This window comes from Rhinatrema bivittatum, chromosome 7 (assembly GCF_901001135.1).
Source record: "Rhinatrema bivittatum chromosome 7, aRhiBiv1.1, whole genome shotgun sequence".
Lineage (NCBI taxonomy): Eukaryota > Metazoa > Chordata > Amphibia > Gymnophiona > Rhinatrematidae > Rhinatrema > Rhinatrema bivittatum.
The window spans coordinates 173,643,236-173,664,152 of NC_042621.1; the positions used below are offsets into that span (position 1 = coordinate 173,643,236).

Genomic DNA, 20,917 nt, shown 5'->3' on the forward strand with positions numbered 1-20,917 from the left:
TAAGTGGTACTGGCTTTGTAAGGCAGCATGAAGGGGGAGCGAAGCAGAAAAGATGGCAGGAAAAAACCCCAAGGCAAGCATTAATAAAAGGGCCAAGCAGCACAAAGAGCAGCTTCAAGAATCCAAAGCAACCTGAGAAGTACAAAGCAACCTGAGAAGTACAAAGCAGCCCCCCAGAGCAACTCCAGATGTAAGGTCCTGGGGCACAACTGCAAGGCACAGTGGGCAAACAGAACTGAAAGGTTCAAGGTCTGGGCAAGGAAGCAAGGTTGAATGGCATAAAGACCCCCAAGGTGCAGGATGGAATTTTCTTGTGAAATGGGCTTTCCAAATGAAAATGATATATAGGTAGTACAAGGAAATTTTTTCACAATGACAGGGGATTATAGTTGTGAGGATTTTTATAGAACATGTTCCTATATTGTGTAGTCATTTCCTGATTTTGTGTTTTGCATGAGTTCTCTCTTAGACCTTAGATTCATCAAACTGCTATATTTATTGCAGGAGCATGGCACGTTAGCGGCCATGATAACAAAAGGGGCATGGTTATGTAAATTTTCAAGATTCCGCATCAGATAGGTAAAAATTGTGACCCGCGATAATTTTTTGTATCGTGGAATGGCTTATCGCGGTGTACGATGCAATAGCGCATCGCACGCCCAAACTGGAAGACACATGTACAAGTAGGGCCAATACGTACAGAATGGGTTTTTAAAAGCTGCCTGAGTACATGCGTATCTCCTGCTAAACGCACATGTGAAAGTATCGGAAAAGCAGTGGAGCGTAGGTGTGCAGGGAAGGCCAATAGATGTATGTGTATATACTTAAGCGTATAGGCGTACACCGGGGTCCCCCCTACCTCATAATTTAGCTACTGCTATGGATGGTGTATAGAGCAATAAAAGAAAAAAATCTTGGCTAGTCAGAGGACTATTACAGATTGTAGTTAACAGGGGAAAAGAAGACAAAAAAAACTAGGGAGAGTTTGGAAGTCCTATCCATAACCTGGACGAACGGGGAACAAACTGGTGAAACTGGCAATGGCGTTGGTATACCAAAGTAATCAAATACACAAACTTTCAGAGTGCAGTGTGTCTTATGGACGCCAAAGAAAATAAAAAAACATCTACCATTTTCACCTTCTTGTTTACTCTTAATCCACTCCCCTCCTTGCAGCCCAGAACAAATCCACATTACCCCCTATCCCATCTTTAAAAACTTCCCACTTACATGACAGAAGTGGGATTTGCATGCACATTTGCATGCACACATCAATAGGGCGAAATGTAGATGCTTTCAGCCTATTGAATCCATGCATACATGTTCGCATGTATGTAATAAAATAGCCGCAAACATTATAACAGACGAATATATGCGCACTTGATATCAAATAGACTGAAAACATCTACATGTGCGCTCTATTTAAAATGTGCGTGCAGCACATGTGTGCGCAAATCCCAATTCCATCATGTAACTGGGCCAGTGAAGCAGCTAGTATTCCATTACTAGTACTCTTTCCCCTAACATAGAATATTTAAGACAGGGTAGGTAAGAAAAGGTATTTTATTTTGCACAGCAGGATTGTGTAAATGTGTGAGAAAAGCCCTCATTTCTGCAATTGCGATAATAGCTGCCATTATAGCCACATTCCGCGATAATGGCAGCTATCTCGCAATAAAAACATTTTCCCCCTCATCACACCAAAAAAGATGTTATTTCCTGTGTTAGTGTGTGTTATGTTTTTTCCATATGTGGTAGGAGTCCCTCATTTGCATAAAAAGCTAGCCTTTGCATACTCATTATGAAATTTGCATACTAATGCATGATGGGATAAAGATTGTGTGTTTATCATGCATTAGACACCTTTTATCACAGGATGAGGCTCTAACACAATTTGATGTATGACCCTGTTAGTACTCTAAGATCTTATTACCTTCAATATTGTAAATGGTTTCTCTCGAGCATCTTTTTGTCTTGTGTCAGTATTTCTTCCTCTGAATAAGAGCGTTTTTAAACAAACCATCCCAGTGTAATCAACCATCAAACAGGGTGGGAGAAACAAGCTGAGTGTATAGTGTCTTCAACAGATGCAGGATCCTTCTTTGACTGGTGCTGGCATTGCCAATCTGGCCAGTTTTGGAAACATTTCCTTTAAATAAATAAATAAAAATACCTGCTTTGCCTTTCCCTATCCATGACTTGATTGATTCTGCCACTGGGGATGTGAAGATTAAATGATTTAATATTTCACAGTGGTATGCAGAGGTCCATATTCAAAACCCATTTAGACAGATAACATAATAAGTAGGGATGTGAATCGTTTTTCCATATCGTCTTAACGATAGAAATCGTGTGGCAGGGCAAGAAAATCGTCTTAGGCACGATTTTTTAGTTAAAAAATCGTTAAAAATCGTTTTTTCCGATTAGTGCGCACTAACTCGAGTTAGTGCGCACTAACGGGAGTTAGTGCGCACTAACTGGGAGTTAGTGCGCACTAACTGAAAATGATACAATTTGACACTTTTCAGGTCAGTTAAGGTCAGTTTAGGAATGAATATGTATTCCTATTGGCTGCCCTCTTATTTATTCATGTTACCAAGTTTCCTACTGACAGTATATGGGGGATGGGAAATGGAAACAGTTGGTAGCTTGACAAAACAAGTAATGTGATCAGTCAATGTGACTAGAACTTGTGCCCTAACCCTGATACCAGGGGTATTGTGATCTTCCTGCACACAGTGCCCTATCCCTATTAATACCAGGAGTGTTGTGATCTTCCTGCACACAGTGCCCTATCCCTAATACCAGGGGTGTTGTGATCTTCCTGCACACAGTGCCCTATTCCTGATACTGGGGGTGTTGTGATCTTCCTGCACACAGTGCCCTATTCCTGATACCGGGGGTGTTGTGATCTTCTTGCACACATCCCGGTATCAGGGATAGGGCACTGCATGCAGGAAGATCACAACACTCCTGGTATTAATAGGGATAGGGCACTGCATGCAGGAAGTTCACAACACTCCTGGTATTAATAGGGATAGGGCACTGCATGCAGGAAGATCACAACACCCCTGGTATCAGGGATAGGGCACTGTGTGCAGGAAGATCACAATACCCCGGAGGAGTGAGGGTCAGGCAGCTCCCCCCTGTCTGTGAAGCCAGCCTCTCACTAGTAATGCAGGGAGGGAGCTGTCTCAGACTTCACCATCCTCCCCCCCCCTCACCCACACACCATTCACTAGCTGGGACATGGGGGAAGTCAGGAGTGAGGGTCAGGCAGCTCCCCCCTGTCTGTGAAGCCAGCCTCTCACTAGTAATGCAGGGAGGGAGCTGTCTCAGACTTCACCATCCTCCCCCCCCCCCCTCACCCACACACCATTCACTAGCTGGGACATGGGGGAAGTCAGGAGTGAGGGTCAGGCAGCTCCCCCCTGTCTGTGAAGCCAGCCTCTCACTAGTAATGCAGGGAGGGAGCTGTCTCAGACTTCACCATCCTCCCCCCCCCCCTCACCCACACACCATTCACTAGCTGGGACATGGGGGAAGTCAGGAGTGAGGGTCAGGCAGCTCCCCCCTGTCTGTGAAGCCAGCCTCTCACTAGTAATGCAGGGAGGGAGCTGTCTCAGACTTCACCATCCTCCCCCCCCCCCTCACCCACACACCATTCACTAGCTGGGACATGGGGGAAGTCAGGAGTGAGGGTCAGGCAGCTCCCCCCTGTCTGAGAAGCCAGCCTCTCACTAGTAATGCAGGGAGGGAGCTGTCTCAGACTTCACCATCCTCCCCCCCCCCCCTCCCCCACACACCATTCACTAGCTGGGACATGGGGGAAGTCAGGAGTGAGGGTCAGGCAGCTCCCCCCCTGTCTGTGAAGCCAGCCTCTCACTAGTAATGCAGGGAGGGAGCTGTCTCAGACTTCACCATCCTCCCCCCCCCCTCACCCACACACCATTCACTAGCTGGGACATGGGGGAAGTCAGGAGTGAGGGTCAGGCAGCTCCCCCCTGTCTGTGAAGCCAGCCTCTCACTAGTAATGCAGGGAGGGAGCTGTCTCAGACTGGTATCAGGGTTAGGGCACTGTGTGCAGGAAGATCACAATACTCCTGGTATTAATAGGGATAGGGCACTGTAAGAGATGACTGTAGTAGATTGAATAAAGATCTGATGTTTCTGCTCTCCTCACACCAAACAAAAACAACACACAAGCAGAGAAGCCCTTCTTACAAAGCTGAGCTAGTGAGTTAAGTAGGAGGAAAAGTAAACATACTGGTGCCAGTGTGGCTACTTAAAAAATACACTTACCAACAATCAATTACATATATTTGAACTGTGTACAGTTCCAGCCAGGACCACCTTTCTAAAATGCACAGTGATTGGCAAATTCAACATGCACTAGCATTTCAGGTGCCTGCTAACAAAAATAATAAACAAACAAGTTCTAGTCAGGTGAGTGCTGATCATTACATTACTTTTTTTGTCAAGCTTCCAACTGTTTCCATTTCACATCCCCCCAACCATATTGGTAACATCAATAGATAAGAGCACAGCCAGCCAATAGGAATACATACATACATATTCATTCCTAAGTGACCTTTACTGACCTGGGAAGTGTGAACACTTTGTTTCATTTTCTGTTGGTGTTCGTTAGTTTCCAGTTCCATTTCCCATCCCCCCAACCATCACCTCAGTGGTAACCTTGGTAACATCAATAGATAAGAGGGCAGCCAGCCAATAGGAACACATATTCATTCCTAACTGACCTTCAGTGACCTGGAAAGTGTTTATTTGTATCATTTTCAGTTAGTGCGCACTAAATTGAGTTAGTGCGCACTAAATTGAGTTAGTGCGCACTAACGGGGAGTTAGTGCGCACTAACACGATTTAACGATTTTTAACGATAAATCATTAGAATTTCTATTGTATCGTGTTCTATAACGATTTAAGACGATATAAACATTATCGGACGATAATTTTAATCGTTGAAAAACGATTCACATCCCTAATAATAAGTATCCATCTAAGTGGCTTAGCCAGCTATATTCAGCCCTTATCTTGCTATATTCTAGCTGCCAAATAAGTTAGGTGGCTAAAATTTTGCCAGATAAGTTAAGGGCAATCCAGGGGCTTAACTGGGAGGAGTTGAGTTGGCTGGCTAAGTTAACCAGCTAATTCAAATATTCAAAGTTAGCTAGATGACTTAGCAGGCTAAGGGGGTCATTATCAAAATGCGCTAAGGCATTTTCGCATGCGTTAAGCCCTTAACGCATGCAAAAATGCCTTTAACGCATGCGATAGCTCCATATCATATGGTGCGATGCAAATCCGAAAAAGAGGAGGAGTTAGGGGCGGGAGTGGGCTGGGTTTACCAGTTTGCGAAATCCTATCACATGGACTTAGCACCAATTTTAGCTACAGCTTTTTCAGTAGCGTTAAGCCATGCGATAGCTTGCATTACGGGCGGTAAGGTGTTAGCGCATTTTGCGATGTCTCCTGAAAGGCCTGTTTCATTAGGTTTAAAGCTCCTGGATCACCAGCCTAGCCATCTATGGGGGGGGGGGGGGGGGGAGAGACTGAGCGAGTGAGCCTAGTCATAATGCCCTCACCCTAGATAGGTATTTATATCCCTATGGGAGACCCACCTAGTAACTCAAGTTGAGGTTTAGGTATTAGTGTAGGGGTTACGGGACACTTTGACATCAATGTGAGACGTACAAACAAAACAGTGGTCTCTTGTGAAGATTTGATGACCTTCGGAGAGAGGAAACTCACCCAAAGATGAGATTGGTGCAATGTTCTCTCCACCTAGCTTGATGGACTCTCTACCTGGGTAACAGTTTATTTCCAGTTCACCCAGATGAAGGCTGGGACTTCCTAACCCCCCCTAGATAACTAGCCTACTTTTCAACCTGTTAGCCCCAACCCTTAAAACCCCACTAATCTCTTTATTTTTTTGTTTCAGGACTACACGCCATCCATAGCAGAAAAAAAAAGTTATGTGATAGGGGACCTTGGAGCGCTTATGTGTGAACATACTTATGTGCAGATTTCATTGAGAAATCTAGCAATGTCCATGCCCTGCCCAGACCACGCCCAACCCCTTTTTCACAAAAATATTTTGTGCGTACTCGCACGCATACTCAAGCGCTTTTAAAATCCACGTGGTGCGCGCCATCCTGACTTCTACGCATATCTCCCAGCTTTGGAGCACATAGGGCTTTTAGAATTTACCTTAAAGCATTATCGAGTCAAAGATTTGTCCTAAGGTCAGCCAGCTATTTTAGCCGGCTAACTAATTAAGATAGCCGGCTATATTCAATGAAGTGGTTGAATATGCCACGAAAGTTAGCTGGATAAACTCTTTGCTATCCAGACTGTGGCTGAATAGAGACCTTGTAATGTGCACTGACTGTGCAGTGGCATGTTAATCTGTGTATGCAGGAACCACAGAGACACTGTTGCACTGAGAGTGTGCCTGTACACTAACTTTCTGCCTTTGACAGGCTTCACAACACAGCCTGGTATGCTTCAGTCTCTGCATTGCCTCAGTGCTCACCTTGTGCCCAACCTACTGCCCAGGCAGAGAAAAAAACAGTACCAACTCTTCAAGCATCTCTCCTGTCTGCCTTCTGTCACCACATAAGTAAAAAAAATAAAAAATCAAGCAACAGAAGTCTGATCTTTGTGACCCAGGCTCTTCTGACCCTGTGCTGCTGCCTCGCTGCTTTCTAATATTGTGTGACTGCCTAGCATATTGACAGTCACAAAAGGGGAAGCAGCGAAAAAGGTTTTGGGGAAATTTTATTCTAGAACTCCGAGAGACCTCAAATAGTTCCCTTCTTCACAGACAAAGCCTTCAGAAGAAATGCACAGCAAATCTATGACATGCTCAGCCTTCAAGATCAGCATCACTGTAACTGGTATGCAGCAATAAGAAGGATTGGAAAATTGCTTTGCTGTGATACATCATCATCCCTGTTGTCTCCTTGACAATGTGTCTGTCCTACCTATGTCTGCTGGCTGCCTACTCTATTATTTGTATCAATTCCTAAATGTACACCTGTTACTCTCCTATTGATTTCTATGAGTCCATTGACTATAATGGCTTATAGAAATCATTCTCTTCAAAATGAATGAAATGAATAGGATTTAATTCAGGGGACCCTCTCAATTTGTTTTGGGGTCCCCAAAAATAAACAAATTAGCCCCATTCATTACATTTTTTCAAATTCATTTGAAACTAATGCATATGCCTAGTACTCAGAGAGATTTGGAGCTCCAAGGGAAAAAAGTCAGCCTCGACTATAATGTACACTAGGCAGAGTTAAGTTTTTGTTTTTAATTTATGAATTCATTCATTTAGATTTGAAGTTAAGAAGCTGCTTAGAATCCCATTATCTGCTTGTTTATAAATGTGAACAGAATAAAGAATTCATTACCTATCTTTCTGACCTGTGTATTATTACTTGGTTTCCATATATTACTTCCATTGACCAAAGAAAGAAAGGTTAATGTATGACAAGACATGTCTCAGTCATATCATCAGGAGGGAAATGTGGGACTTCTGTTCCTTCAAGTGCCCCTCTCCACTACTCATAAAACACACTGATATAGATAAACTATTTGTACGGATTAATTGTAAATTGTAATGATTTTTGTTTACAGATATTTTCGTCATCTGCAGGACATCTAGCAATTATAGTTTTCATACAATCGATCAGTATGTATTTGCAATGGTTTTATAAGGTAAGTGGTAGGAAGGATGGAATCCATTCAGATATAAGAAGAAATCTTTCATAATTTGGAGAAGGCTTTTACTATTCTACAAAACAAACTTTATGAAATGATCATGAAATAAAAGGTATGACTTGCAGTAATGAATAACTTCGAAACCTGAATTTAAACATATAGAATTACAGAATGGTGGTAAAACACATTTATTTCCACTAAGAAAAGTTTTCAAAAGATCCAAAATGCATACAAATGTGATGGTATATGAAGGTTGTTCTGGCCTTTACTTCAGGTGACAGAAGTAGCCCTAGCAATTTTGCACCATAATGCAGTAAAACTAGAATGGACATTAAAAAAAATCTCCTATTGCTGACTTTTAATGAAAGTCTTACTCTCGACAGCACTAATACTAGGTATGTAAACGTTCATCCCCCTGATTATTATAGTATCAAGAATTCATTTTCCTCCATTTAAGAGCTTATATGTCATATCACACCCCTTGGGCCTTCTAGAAGTGCAATTATATACCTAACTGGGGAAAAAAGCATTCCAGACAGCCAGGTGTTACTGATTCATCTATTAAAACTTCAGTTATGAAATATCCCACAAAATGATAAAACATTAGATGATCATAAATAGGTTAAAATGACATCCTAAATTATCATGGCTGTGTGTGTATCAAATTTATATTGTTCATCACAATATCCCCAGGTGCTCTATGATCTGAACTTTGAAATGATGAGCTTAAGAGCAAGAAAAGATGAAATGAAACTTTGAATACTTAAACTCACACCTGGGACAAAGAGGATTTTTTTCCTTCATTAACCAAAACTCTTATTCAGAGTAGGAACAAATGGTAATTATTGGCTATCAACCTATCTGAAGTCGTCATGTTTGTACAAAAAGATGAACACTCACTGAAATTTGTAAAAAAAAATAGATAAAAACATAATTCTAATATACAGATAAATGGAAAAGAGACTGCACATGAGAAAGATAGCTGAGGAAAGCACATAGAAAATTACTTATTCTATATTTTCAAATTTGATAAGCACTTTTCACTGATATGAACTGGATTCACATTTCATTATTAAGGAGGTAATTTTCAAAGCCATTTATGTTCATAAATGGTTTGTTATAAAAATTGCACATGGTTGTATGCACAAAAGTTTTAAAACTCTTGGGTAATTGGCCAAGTAGGCAGACACATTCATTTGAATAAACATACACATCCTCTTCAGAAAGCGTAACTTACATTTGTGCACTTATGTAGATATTTTTAAAATAAAGTATGAGCAAAATTGCCAACTTCACCTCAATTCCACCCCAAATGCTGTCCCTAAGTGCGCGAAAAATATGCACAAAACTGGGTTACATGTGTACTTTTACATGCAGTGAGCCCAGGTCAATTTTAGAACCACCATTTATGTGCACTGGGTTTTATGTGCATAAATAGCTTTGAAAATGCTTATTTATTTTAAAACATTTCTAGACCATTTTACCATTTCAAGAATCACCCAAAGTGGTTTACAATTAAAAATACATAATTAACAAAAAAGCATAAAACTTACATAGATAAAAATGTTAAAATAAAAAAATATAAAATAGTTGCCACCAACAGAAGATCAAAACCAAATCCATAGACCCACTTATCATCAAACATCCACAATTACCAAGCAAGCCATATTAGCTGAGAATATTAAAGCTCAGAATGAAAAACCCAGGTATTTATCTTTTACATATCTTTTATTTATTTATTTATTTAAAACTTTTCTATACCGACGTTCATAAAACATATCACATCCGTTTACATAGAACTCGGGTTACTTAAAAAAGAAGCAGAAAGCAAAGATACAATAAAACTAAGAGATGGAAGGAGACAGAGATAGGTAGAGATAAGAGGGGTACCAGAGAGGGGTAGAGGGTGAAAGGGTATGATGGTTTCATTATACAGAGGAATTTATACAGTGATTGTAAAACAAAAGGGGTTATATACAAGGTTGATACACCAGGTTAAAAATGTCGAGGATTATATACAAGGAATATATATATACAGTGGTTATGTGGCAGAGGGTGCTAAACAGCATTATCTACAATTCGGAGGGGAGGAATATGCTTCCTCCTAAGGGTGTGGACTGTGGAAAGGCTAAGTGAAGGCTTGTTTAAACAGCCAGGTTTTTAGTTTTTTTTAAAGGTTTGAGTACAGTGTTCTAGGCGCAGATCTGGGGGCATAGAGTTCCATAACTTGGGGCCTGTTAAGGAAAAGGCCTGTTCCTTGGTAGAGGTGAGGTGGAATAGCTTGGGGGATGGAGTGTGGATGGATCCTTTGTAGACGGACCTGGTGGGTCTGTTAGTTGTACTATAGTGTAAAGAGCCATTAAGCCAGTGAGTGTGTTGATTGTGCATGGACTTGTGGATGATGGTGAGGCAGGTGTGGATTATTCTGAAGTGGATAGGGAGCCAGTGTAGGTCCTTGAGGATAGAGGTAATGTGCTCCTTTTTACGGGTATTGGTGAGGATTCTGGCTGCTGTGTTTTGTAGCATTTGGAGGGGTTTAATGGTGTTCTTTGGGAGACCAAGAAGGAGGGCATTGCAGTAATCGATTTTTTAGAACAGAGTGGTTTGGAGGATGGTCTATAAGTTAAAAAAAATCATTTCTTGTCTATTCTCAACTGGAAGGCTGTTCCATAGCACTGGAGATGCATCAGAGAACATTTGGATTTCAAAGGGATATTCCATACTCTACACACCACTGGAATACAGAGCAAATCTCCTTGACTAGATCAAAGATCCCTCACTTGGCAGCCAATATAACCTTGAAAGTACAGCTGAAACCCTCACTGTCCAAAGCACCCCAGAAAAGTTCGATCCACATCTTTTGTATCATTTGTGTGCAGGTTTACAGGCAAAACTAAATACAAAACATTGCAATAATCAAAGAGGATAACTTTCATACTGGCACGCAGGCGCACATATATGTGCATATGCTGACTCGCGCTAATAGATGCATCCATTTTATAACATACGCACGTATATGCGCACTTGATATAACATAGGCTGTATGCACATACAAACACCTCTGCCACATAAATGGGGGGATTTTGGTAGATACATTACTGATACAATAACCAGTTTCTCCAATCTGTTTCCAGTTTGCATAGTTAATGGATAGGACTTCCTAATCCACCTAGTTAATAAGTTTCCCTTTTACCCTAAACCCTTAAAACCTTGCTAACTAGATTCATTTTTTTATATTTAATAGTTACACGCCATCCATAATAGAAGTAAAGATACACAGATAGGCACCCCAGCATGCACTAGTACACATAAATACTTACATGCTGGTTTCATTCATATTTCCTGGAATACCCATGCCCCACCCAGACCATGCCTGCCCATTTTTTGTAAAAAAAAAGTTTTGTGCACATACTGGGAGATAGGCGCATACTCATGCTCTTTTTAAAATCCATGCAGCATACACCTGCCCAACGTCTGCACCTATCTCCTGGCTTCAGCACTTGTAGGGCTTTTAAAATGTGCTTAAAATGAGCAATGACAAATGAGCATAACACAAATTTAAATTCATGTCCAAAAATAGGTGCAGTTTCCTCACCATTCTAAGCTTCAGATAAGCAACATAAGCAGTCATATCAATGAACATCTCTAGATTTAGGGCAGAATCAGATCTAGTACCCAAAGATTTTGCCCCAGAAACCAGATGGATGGATAGATTTTAAAGTATAGGAGACACAAGTAAATTCACAGACCTATCCTTGTCAATGTCTGTCTTTTAATATTTAAAATCAGCTTAATTTCTAGCAACTAAGATGAAGGGGTTATCAGACAGTTATTCAGTTAACTTATCAAAATAGCTGATTCAGTGCCTAAAAGGGCAACTAGTTGGATGTCTTCGGCTTACATGTGACTAATAAAGCCAGACGACCACATTTCCAAGGGTTGCATGAAAATGTTAAAAAGCAATGGCAACAAAGAAGAACACTGAGAAACACAGCAACTAATCTCCCTTGCCAATGACACAGAATCCTTACAATTCTCAGATTGGTATAACGTACACCGATATGATATATTTTTTTGTGAATGCCGGTATAAAAAAGTGAAATAAATAAATTGTACCATCTCAGTCAGAAAGGAAGCAATCCAACTGAGTATCCTACCTGAAAACCCACTGATCAACATTGAAAATCCTTTTGAAAGAATGACCATGGACCTCGTGGGGCCATTAGATAGAGCAACTCAAAATAATAAGTATATTCTTGTAATCCTAGATTATGCTACAAGATATCCAGAGGCACTATCCCTGCGAAATATGAAGACCCTGATGGCCCTAATGAAGGTTTTCTCTCAGCTAGGGCTTCCTAAAGAGATCCTGACAGATAAAGGAACCCCGTTTGTCTCTAAAATTATAAAGCAACTCTGCAGTCTACTGAAGGTGAAAACTCTGAGTATGTCAGTGTACCATCTACAGACTGATGGCCTCATGGAATGCTTTACTCAGACACTTAAACAAATGTTCCATAAATGTATAGATAAAGATGTCAGAAATTGGGATTTGCTACTGCCCTATGTACTATTCACAAAGTACCTCACAGCTTGAAGGGCTTTTCACCTTTACAGTTATTATACGGATGAAGACCAAGAAGTATATCAGACATTGCTTGAGAGACATGGGAGGATGAAGGAAACCCCAGGACAGAATCTCATGGACTATGTTATATAGGTGCAAGAGCATCTAAAAAAGCTGGAGGGGTGGCCAATGTATGCTTGGAGAAAGCTCAGACCACCCAGATTCGAGTGTATAACCGTCCCACAGTTCAGAGAATATTCCAGTCTAGAGACCGGGTCCTCGTTCTCTTGCCCTCTTCTGAAAGCAAGTTGCTCTCTCATTGGAAAAAATGACTGTCAATTATAAACTAGCTCAGCTGGATAAAAGGAAGAAAACTCAGATTTACCATGTCACCCTATTAAAGAAATGGGTTCCACTGGAGTATGGAGTGGTTCCAGCAGGATTTGGCCCAGAGCTTGAACCTGAGGCAGACGAGACCCAGGTGCAATTTGGGAAGGAGCTGTCAACTTCCCTGGAAGTGGACTTAAAGCTGCTGTTCTAGCAGAATAGGGATATCTTCTTCAGCTTGTCGGGATATACCCACTTGGTCCAACAAGATATCATTACACCACCGGGGGTGATCATACATCAATGACTGAACTGGATTCCAGGCATTGAATTATCGAAACAGAAGTGAAGGAGATACACCAACTTGGAGTTATAGAAAAATCTAATAGCGACTGGTGTTCACCCATAATCCTGGTACCAAAACAGGATGGAAGCATAAAATTTTGTATAAACTTTAAAAAAGTAAACGAAGTCTCAAAACTGGATGCATACCCAATGCCTAGGGTGGATGAGATGATTGAGTGTCTGGGATCGGATCAGTTCATCTCGATCCTGGACCTCCCCAAAGGATACTGGCAAGTCCCCTCATGCCAATGGCGAATGAGAATATAGCCTTCTCGACCCCAGTGGGGTGATTCCAGTTTACGGTCCTCCTGTTTGGCCTCCATGGTACCCCTGCAACATTCCAGTGCTTGGTCGACTGTATGCTCTGCCCACATGAGGGCTATGCTGCTGCATACCTGGACAATATAGTGGTCTTCAGTCCAGACTGAAGGACACACCTAAGCCAACTGCAAGCTGTATATTCTAATCTAAGGAAGGCTGGTCTGATGACAAATTCAAAGAACGCTTGTTTGGAGGACAAGAAGTCCAATATCTGGGCTATAACTTGGGGAAGTGTCAAGTCCACCCACAGTCCAAGAAGATTGAGGCGATTACCAAGGTACTGATCCCACAAACCAAAGGTAAGGTTAGAGCATTTCTAGGCCTGACAGGCTAAAATAGAAGGTTTATATCTAACTACTACAAGAAGGCAGAACTACTTATGAGGCTCTTACTGAAGAAATCTCCAGAAAAAGTCCAATGGTCGACTGAGACACAGAATGCCTTCCATAAGCTGAAGAAAGCGATCTGCTCCAATCCAGTCCTATTAAGACCAGTCTTTACAGAGCCCTTTATTGTTCAGATGGACACCTCAGACTAGGGCAGTCCTCAGCCAAACAAAGGATGGCCAAGAGCATCAGGTGGCCTATATAAGTCAGAAGTTCCTACAATGGGAGAAGAAGTATTCCACAGTAAAGGAGGAGGCTTTAGATATAAAATAGGCTCTAGAAGCCTTATAGTATTTTATCTCTTGGGACAGCAGTTGATTCTGGAGATGGACTACTAACCACTCATATGGATAAACTGGAACAAGGAGAACAATTCCAGGGTGATGAGTTGGTTCCTAGCTCTGCAGCCCTTCTGGTATAAAAGCCAGCAAGGGCTGGAAAGGAGAATGTCATTAGTGACCTATCAAGAGGCAGGCGTTCACCCAATAATGGGTAAGCTGAGGAAGAGGATATGTGAGGGAGTATACAAAAGATTTCCTCAGACCAATTTAAGGAGCAGAGGCGCAAAGGATTCTGGTCCCAGGAGGTTCCCTGCCTAACAATATAAGGGATCAGGGCCTAGAGGAGTTATGGAGGCCCGAAGAGCTGCTGCAAGCACATGGTATGCCTATACTGAATATATATGAACTGCCTGATGTTTAAAGTGAGGTGAGCTGCTTTTGTTTTGCTGTTTATTTTAACTTCTGTAAATAAATCCTTGTTCCTGACTAGAACAGCCAAGTCTTGCTGTATTCCTTGGCAGTTCCAGATGCCATGGCTGGTCCATATGCTACATATTCTCTTTCTCTCTCTCTCTCTTTTCTCTCATGCTTTAGGCTGTTCACAATTGTGACACAGCTGGCACTTCTGTGTTTGTGACTTACTATTGGCCTTCCATACTTGAAGGGTAGGACTGTAAACTGGAAGTGCCCTCCTGGATAGGCAAGGCTGTTTTCTCCTTTGCTGCTAGAGAGAGGGTACCTACCAGTATTCTTTTGTTAGGATTTTGCCCTGTCCTTTCAATAGGTTTACCGTGCCCTGTGTCTATTTGCAATGACACTTCCCCAACAGCAGAGGCCTCCAGTGAGATCTGTTCCAAGCTATTTGAACCATCTCCTCACTGACTACTTGACAGCCTGTGGTGCAGCCTCCTCTCTACCAGGAGTCCTTAGTGGGCTCAATCTCTAGCCTTGTCAAGCTCTTCCTCACTGCTTGTACCACACCCAAACTCCAGACCCATTTAACCTTGCCTTGCCCCCCCCCCCCCCCCCTTCATGGAGTCACTCTTGGCTCCCTGACCTGGCCAGGCTCACCTTGCTGCATGTCTTGTGGTCTCTGGACCTTCTTACACCTTACTCCTTGTCTTGAGGCTTATCTTGGCCTTACCTTTACTTGTGGCCTCCAGTCCTTCTTCCTCCTCGTACCTTGTTTTGTTGCCTACTCAGGCCTTCCCTAGCTCTGTGGTCTCTAGACCTATTTGCTCCTTGCTCTGTGGCCTACTCTAGGCCTTATTTTGCCTTGTGGCTTTCAAGTCTGCTCTACTCTACTGCCCTGCCTTGTAGCCTATTCAGGCCTCTTTATACCTAGGGGCCTTCGAGTCTATAGCCTAGTAGCCTTATCCTTGTCCAGTCCTGTCCTGGTCTGTTTTTTCCAGTATTGTCTCTGTTTGGTCTTGCCATGCTCAGTCCAGTCCTGGTGCTGGTACTCACTTCTTGTCTTGTCAGTATCTTGTCTTGCCTCACCCTGTATCTAGTTCCATCCCTGCTCAGTATCCTGCCTTCCCTGTCTCTCCCTGTCCATGCTCAGTACCTTGCCTTTTTGCTGTCAGCCCTCAGCCCCAGTCCTTGCTCTGTGTCTAGACCCAGTATCCAGTCAACCTTGCTCCAGCATGCCTCTGTCCTTATTTCAAGCCTTGTCTCATCCAGCCAAGCCCTGTCTGCACTATGTGTTCAACTGCACTTCATGTCCAAGCTTCAAGCCAGATGCTATATCCAGCCTTGCTCCAGTCTACTCAGCTTATCCAGCCTTGCTCCAGCTGCTCAGCCTGTCCATCCTTGTTCTAATATACTGACTCACCATGATGTTCTGCCACTTCACTCAAGCCCTACTGGCCCCCAGAATCCAAGGACTCAACTTTCAGGGGAAGGGGATGTCTAGGCAGAAGACCAGCCTCTGTCAAGTCCAGTGTCCTGCCTTGCAGTCCTCTACAGAGCCTGGGGTGGTGAATTCCCAATCAGAGATACCATGACATCTTTATTTAGGTCTAGCTTGGATATGGATTGGGCTATCTTCATTGAGTTGAGTACATACCACCTCAGGGCATCAGATATGCTTCCAGCTTTGAGAATTTGTTGACTTTCCTTAAGTCTATGCAGAAGCAGATGCTGTCATCTGGTTTGGGATCAAGCAAAATGGGCGAGGACCAGTTGCTGCTGAACTCTATTATGGCGAGTTGGAGTACTTCTTTCACCTCAGCTTCTATGATGTGATGCCTTGCACCTTTAGGATCTGGTATAGCCATTGTCAAACCACCATTTCTGAGATTGTGATGATATTGTGGCTAGCGAGGTGAGTTAAACCCAGAACAATGGAGAAAATATCTTAGTTCCAGTTTACAAACTGGAACACTTTTTGTGACGCAGAGAGTTGGTCTGCAAAAGACTTGAAATGGTCCAGGGTTTGGTGAGTCTTCTGGGTCCAAATCCTCTCCCTGGACAAGGCTGCAAGTTGGTGGATTCCACTACAACAGGAGGTTCACATGGAAGATCTGGACCTTCTACCATCTGTCCGTTTGGGTTACTTTGTAGTTCACTGAACCTATCGTCTTTGCGATCCCCTAAGGTCCTTATCCATGGGATAGTAACTTGCTTTCTGAAATTGGTAACAATACCAGGATGCAGTCTCCTGGCTTGAAGACCTGTTGGACAGCAGACCAATTATATTCTTGGGCTTGGGTAGCTTGAGCCTTCTTCAGACAAATGTGCAGCTTCTCCAGCCTTTCTTAACCATTCTTGCATCTGTACCTAGACAACCAGGTTCTGCCATGAGCATGGCTTCTCTTCCCAGATTATATCTAGGATCCCCCTTGGTCTTCTCCCATACAGCAATTCAAATGGGGACAAACCGGTTGAATGTTTTGGAACTTCTCAGACTGCAAACAATATATAGGGCAACAGTTAGTCCCAGTTCTTACCATCTTCTGTGATGAACTTCCTCACATCTGTTGGAGGGTTTTGTTAAAGTGTTTGACTATTCCACCATCTGGCAGGTGGTAGACCAAGGTCAGAGAGTTTTCATTCCAAGTAAGGCATAAACTTGCTTCATCACCCCTGACAAGAATGGAGTCCCTTGGTCAGTGAATACCCCTTTTGGCAATCCAACCCATGAGAAGATCTCCATCAATGCAGTTGCTACCAATTGGTAATTTATATTCTGCAGGGGTTCAGCCTCTGGATATCAGGTGGTGTTAGTCCAGGATGACTAAGATATATTTATTTTCCCAGACAGACCTCTCCAAAGCTCCTAACAGGTACATAGCAATTCTCTCAAAGGGTTTTCTATGATGGGCATTGACACCAGTGGAGCTGCTCAAACCCTAGTAGTTTTGGCTAGCTGGACTTACCTATACAAGCCAGGCCAATAGAATTGAGCCATGATTGTCTTCTGAGTTAGCTCTTCCCTTAAGTGGTCCCCTGGAAGATGGAAGTGGGCTAGTCACAGCACTTGGTGGTAGCAGAAGTTGCTCAAAGGTTTCACTCTCTAGATTATCTTTGGCCACTTGATACACTAAGTCCCTCCTCATTAGAAGAACTACAGAATTGAGTTAAAAGCCTTTGTCGCAGGGACTGACTTCCTGTTTACCATCTGTATATGTTTGCTGGGATAAAATGACTTGTCCTTGGGTACATCTAAAGTTACCAGCTTGACAGTCAGATAATTTTATCCAGCTATCTTTAGAGGTATTTTAAGGCAAGATTAGAGTTAGCCAGATAGGTTATTCAGCTAAATCTGAACATCTAACTTAACTCTACCCTAGAATACCCCTATGTATTCTGGCTAAATTTTAGCTGGATAAGTGGAGGAAAAATTGAAAAGTTAGCATTTAGCTGGATAACTTGTGAGGTATTCAGCTAAATGCTGCTGAAATATTGGTCCCATTCAGTCTTAAGAACATATAAGAACATAAGAAATTGCCATGCTGGGTCAGACCAAGGGTCCATCAAGCCCAGCATCCTGTTTCCAACAGAGGCCAAAACCAGGCCACAAGAACCTAGCAATTACCCAAACACTAAGAAGATCCCATGCTACTGATGCAATTAATAGCAGTGGCTATTCCCTAAGTAAAATTGATTAATAGCCATTAATGGACTTATCCAAACCTTTTTTGAACCCAGCTATACTAACTGGCAACAAATTCCAGAGCTTTGTTGTGCATTGAGTGAAAAAGTATTTTCTCTGATTAGTCTTAAATGTGCTACTTGCTAACTTCATGGAATGCCCCCTAGTCCTTCTATTATCCGAAAGTGTAAATAACCGAGTCACATCTACTCGTTCAAGACCTCTCATGATCTTAAAGACCTCTATCATATCCCCCCCTCAGCCGTCTCTTCTCCAAGCTGAACAGCCCTAACCTCTTCAGCCTTTCCTCATAAGGGAGCTGTTCCATCCCCTTTATCATTTTGGTTGCCCTTCTCTGTACCTTCTCCATCGCAATTATATCTTTTTTGAGATGCGGCGACCAGAATTGTACACAGTATTGAAGGTGCGGTCTCACTATGGAGCGATACAGAGGCATTATGAAATTTTCCGTTCTATTAACCATTCCCTTCCTAATAATTCTTAACATTCTATTTGCTTTTTTGACTGCTGCAGCACACTGAGCTGACGATTTTAAAGTATTATCCACTATGATGCCTAGATCTTTTTCGTAGGTGGTAGCTCCTAATATGAAACCTAACATCGTGTAACTACAGTAAGGGTTATTTTTCCCTATATGCAACACCTTGCACTTGTCCACATTAAATTTCATCTGCCATTTGGATGCCCAATCTTCCAGTCTTGCAAGGTCCTCCTGTAATGTATCACAGTCTGCTTGTGATTTAACTACTCTGAATAATTTTGTATCATCCGCAAATTTGATAACCTCACTCGTCGTATTCCTTTCCAGATCATTTATATATATATATATATATATATATATATATATATATATATATATTTATATTTAAAAGCACCGGTCCAAGTACAGATCCCTGAGGCACTCCACTGTTCTGTCTGCTGCTTTCTTCTCCTCTCCTGGGCCCTAGTATTTATTCCCTTTCCCTAGGAAATGTCATGCTGCATTTCCCTTATTTTTGGTTCTTAGTGGACCAGGCTAAATCTTTGGTCCTGCTCTTTTAAGGTGTCCTAGGGATTTAGAATGTACACTCCTTTACAATGCCCCTAAATGTCAGGAGTCAATTTGCAGAGTTTTGGCACCTAACATTTGAATTTATGGCTTAAATTGTCCCATTTGAAAATTAATCCAAGCTGAGTCCCTAAATTTTGGCAAGGCTTCTAAATTTAAATGGTCAAAATTGGGTGGGTTTTAGGGCAGGGAAAAATTTAGTTGGCTAGCACTGACTTTCAATATTAGCCAATGTTCCCTCCAAACTATATGGAGACTACTGCTTGTATTCTAACTGCAGGGTGTGCTGTAGCCATCCCATGGTTTGAATTGCACCAGGTGGGCGAATGCCATGAGAATCCAGTGGGTTCTGCCTGCTCCATGTGTTCAAACTGTGAGATCACTGTAGAATGTTGCACAGTCGGAATCTGGATGGAGGACTCCCACACAGATTAGAGGGAACATTGATGTTAGTCACATTATTTGACTGGACAAATCTAGGTACTGCAATAGCAATCCTAAATCTGACTAGTCTAGCACTCACCAACCCTTCCCCAGAGACCCAATAAAAAAAAAAAAAAGAACATTCCCTCCCTTTTGCCCAAATTACAAAAAAAAAAAACAAAAAAAGGGTACTGTTCCCTTTCCCCTCCAAGCTAATCTCAAAGAAATTTCTTCTCCGCCCTGATCCCCTCTCACCTCCCAAAGCCCCACTAAAACTGCACCATGCAAGCCAGCACAGACTTACCTCCTACTAGCATAATGCCCTGCTTTGCCTTGATACTAGGCATTTGCCAGAGCAATGCTGGATGTCAGGCTGGTAGGAGGTAGATCCATGTGCTCCCACAGACTCAACACGAGGAGCTTCAGGGAAATTCTATAGGGGTGGGCATGATGGGTCAGAGGAAATGTTTTTGGATTGAGTGGAAGGAGGGATTGTTCCCTGCAATTTTTTTATAGATCAGTTGGGAAGAAGAGGGATAGGGAAGGAGAAATGAGCTCATAATGGGACTTGGGGAGGCTTTGGGGCTCTATATTTTATTTTGATATTGGATGGGAGGGAGGGGGATCACTACCTTGGGACAGGAGAGTGCTTGTGTTAAAGGACAGGATTTAGCTAGCAAGCAGTGATTATCAGTGCTAGCTGAGTAAGTTTAGGTGGCCAAGTCTTAGTGGCTTAAATCTAGGTGGCCACATTTTGGTCACCTAGAATTAGGATAATCTTCTGTGAAATTTAGGTTCCTAATTTTGCTGTTGAAAATACACCCCTCAGTAATCAGTGCAAAAAATGTGCCTTTGTTGCCATGCACATAGTCTGGTCACTTATCGCATCTAAAAGACAAAAATGATCACCACTTTAGTTCACAAAGTATCAAGTCACCAAATAACTTAGCCATAGGAAGGATAATTTTCAAAGAGACTTCTGCAGATAAAATAGTGTTTTATGCACAGAAATGACCTTTTACAAAATTGCCTCTCCAACATACTGGTAAACTTACATGTGTATGTCATGCTTGCACCTATGTTTCCAGTTTACTTGGAAGCCTTCCTGTGGGCAGGGCTGGGAAGGGGTTGCACTTAGCTGCATATTTTTTTGATTTTCAAAAGTATGCAGGTAAACTTTACCCCTAACTTTCTGCATACAATTTAGCAGATGTTAGTGTGTGGAGGTAGTTTCAGTGTGATAATTTTTAAAAGGGAACGTATGCACCATAATTGGTGTCACTTATGTGCATGTTTGCCATCTAATTTATGCGTCTGTTATAAAATCACTCCCAAAGTGCATAATATATCCCAATT

General features: G+C 42.2%; 1 protein-coding gene across 1 annotated transcript in view; it reads right to left on the minus strand.

The window, feature by feature from the left end:
• The window catches only part of LRMDA (leucine rich melanocyte differentiation associated), a 2,937,053-nt gene that overhangs the window by 431,733 nt on the left and 2,484,403 nt on the right, over positions 1-20,917 (minus strand). The gene's annotated exons all lie outside the window — the stretch shown is intronic.